This window comes from Bison bison, unplaced genomic scaffold, assembly GCF_000754665.1.
Source record: "Bison bison bison isolate TAMUID 2011002044 unplaced genomic scaffold, Bison_UMD1.0 scf7180017864491, whole genome shotgun sequence".
NCBI lineage: Eukaryota > Metazoa > Chordata > Mammalia > Artiodactyla > Bovidae > Bison > Bison bison.
Window position 1 is genome coordinate 6,867,618 of NW_011495050.1, and position 3,352 is coordinate 6,870,969.

Here is a 3,352-nt window from a genome sequence, read left to right on the forward strand (position 1 = left end):
TCACCCTTCTTATTTAACTTATATTCAGAGTACATCATGAGAAATGCCAGGCTGGATGAAGCACAAGCTGGAATCAAGGTTGCTGGGAGAAATATCAATAACCTCAGATATGCAGATGATGCCATACTTATGGTAGAAAGCGAAGAAGAACTTAAGAGCCCTTGATGAAAAGTGAAAGAGGAGAGTGAAAAAGTTGGCTTAAAGCTCAACATTCAGAAAACTAAGATCATGGCATTTGGTCCCATCACTTCATGCAAATAGATGGGGAAACAATGGAAAGAGTGACAGACTTTATTTTGGGGGATGCAAAATCACTGTAGATGTTGACTGTGGCCATGAAAATAAAAGACGCTTGCTCCTTGGAAGGAAAGTTATGACCAACCTAGACAGCATATGAAAAAGCAGAGACATTATTTTGCCAACTAAGGTCCCTCTAGTCAAAGCTATGGTTTTTCCAGTAGTCATGGACGGATGTGATAGTTGGACTATAAAGAAAGCTGAGCACTGAAGAACTGGTGCTTTTGAACTGTGGTGTTGGAAAAGACTCTTGAGAGTCCCTTGGACTGCAAGGAGATCCAACCAGTCCATCCTAAAGGAAATCAGTCCTGAATATTCATTGGAAGAACTGATGCTGAAGCTGAAAGTCTAATACTTTGGCCTCCTGATTCGAAGAACTGACTCATTGGAAAAGACCCTGATGCTGGGAAAGATTGAAGGCAAGAGAAGAAGGGGATGACAGAGTATGAGATGGTTGGATGGCATTACCGATTTGATGTACATGAGTTTGAGCAATCTCCAGGAGGTGGTGATGGACAGGAAAACCTGGCATGCTGCAGTCCATGAGGTTGCAAAGAATTGGACACGACTGAGCAACTGAACTGAAAGAACTGATATAAGTGGAATATGAAAATATGGCACAGATGAACCTATTTGCAGAACAGGGATAAAGACACAGATGTAGAGAACAGATGTGTGCACAGAGTGAGGAAGGAGCGGGTGGGACAAACTAAGAAAATAGCATTGACATATATATACTACCATGTATAAAACTGGCTTCCCTGGTGGCTCAGACAGTGAAGAATCTGCCTGCAATGTGGGAGACCTGGGTTCAATCCCTGGGTTGGGAAGATCCCCTGGAGGAGGGCATGGCAACCCACTCCAGTATTCTTGCCTGGGGAATCTCCATGGACAGAAAAACCTGGCAGGTTACAGTCCATGAGGCTGCAAAGAATAGGACACAACTGAGCAACCAGCAGCAGCAGCAGCATGTACAAAACAGATAGCTGGTGGGAAGCTGCTGCACAGCACAGGGAGTTCAACTTTGTGCTCTGTGATGACCTAGAGGGCTGGTGTGGGGGTAGGAGACTCAAGAGGGAGGAAATACATGTATACATATGGCTGATTCACTTTCCTGTACAGCAGAAACTAACACAACATTGTGAAGCAATTACACTTCAGAAAAAAAAAGCGTTGCTAATAATGCCATGTGGTGATAAATATATGGACCACCATAGCTCCACACACTGCTCATATGTTTACAGATTGTAGCTACTTTTGAAAACTATATGGTATCACTTACTGAACTGAACAGATACTCTATGATCCTTGCAAATCAACAATTAAGAGCTTTACATGGTCAAAGAAAAGAAGTTCCCCCAAAGTAGATGAAACTATGATATGTTCAGTACTGGGACATCTGTAAAAAGAGTTCTCATTACCAGGTAAGAGTGGGGACAGAAAGGAGAAATTTCCTAGTTTCATTTAATAATGGAAGACAATTCTAAGCAATGGGTGTGAAAGATTCATGCATAGCATAGAACTAACATTAAAGCATCAAATATCAATTTATTTTTTGGTCACTACCGCTTTATCATAAACTTTGAGTAAATATTAGCTATTATTTCTGTTATTAATAAACAGATATTAATGAAAGAGACCTCAGTTTTGAGGCTTTGGGGATTTTAATGCTAAAACCTTAAAGCAGTCATTTATTTTATTTTAAAGCAACAGATATCAATTTGACAGAAAATTCCTACTGACTTTCAACAGAGGCTGCAAAGCCTTCAGCAGCATTTGACTCAACTGATGACAAAATAAAACTGTAAGTTTAGACAAATAAGAAATACTCGCAAAACTTTCTCTGACATAGCACAGAAATACATTGAAAATGCCCAATCTGATTGGATTACACATCATTTGTGCCTTAATAAGTCTAGAGGATGAGATGGCTGGATGGCATCACTCACTCGATGGATGTGAGTCTGAGTGAACTCTGGGAGTTGGTGATGGACAGGGAGGCCTGGCGTGCTGCGATTCATGGGGTCGCAAAGAGTCGGACACGACTGAGCGACTGAACTGAACTGAACTGAAGTCTAAAGTAGTACCAAACATAAGTCTAATGTAAATTGTGTCTTAAAGAGGCATATTGTCAGTTTTTTTTCCTTTCTAAGTCTTCCATAAAATAATTCTGACCATTACGAACATTGGCATCTGAGATTTGATGATGTTCCATGATGTTGCTTCTGTGTGTTAATTCTCATATATATTCATAGAACAAAGAAAAAGACAAAATATATATGCAGAAAAATATTAGAAGTGTTTTAAGAATTTCATTTTAACATATGACTTTTCTATGTTTCTACACTTTGAATATTTTTTTTCATTTTTTAAGATCTTTAATTTATCTTAGAAGTTTATAGTTTGCTGTATGTCTTGCACATGTTTAATTAGATATCTTGATATTTTCAGTGCCATTATAAATTCCTAATAGATACAGAATTTATTTTTCTATATTCACTTGGTAAATCCATATATTTCAAATCATTCTAATTGTATTTATTTATGTATACACAATTATGTCTGCAAATAAGTTCTTTTTTTTCCCCTTTGCAACTGTGATAACCCTTTACTTTTTCTTGCCTTATTGTGTGGACTAGGATCTCCAGTCCTGAGTACATTGGTGAACAGAAATAGTAAGAATAAGTATTCTTGTCTCTTTCACATTATCAGAGGAAAAGCTTTCAGTATTTCACCATCACACATGATATTAGCTTTTTTGTAGATAGTTTAATCAAAACATGTAAATTGTTCTCTGTTAGTTTACTAAGAGTTTTTTCGTAGTCGTGAACTAAAATTATTACATTAAATTTTCTTAAGTTTATTTTCTGCAGATTTTGAAACAGGTAATTTTTCTTTTATGTGATTTAACTTTTAAAAAAATTTGTGATTCTAAAAGAACCCCAACCTGATCTCAATGTATTCTCCTTCAGTTGGACTTTATTTCTTAGTGTTTTATTTAGGATTATTTCATCTATACTCAGAGTCTGTAATTTTACTTTCTTGTACTTCTTCC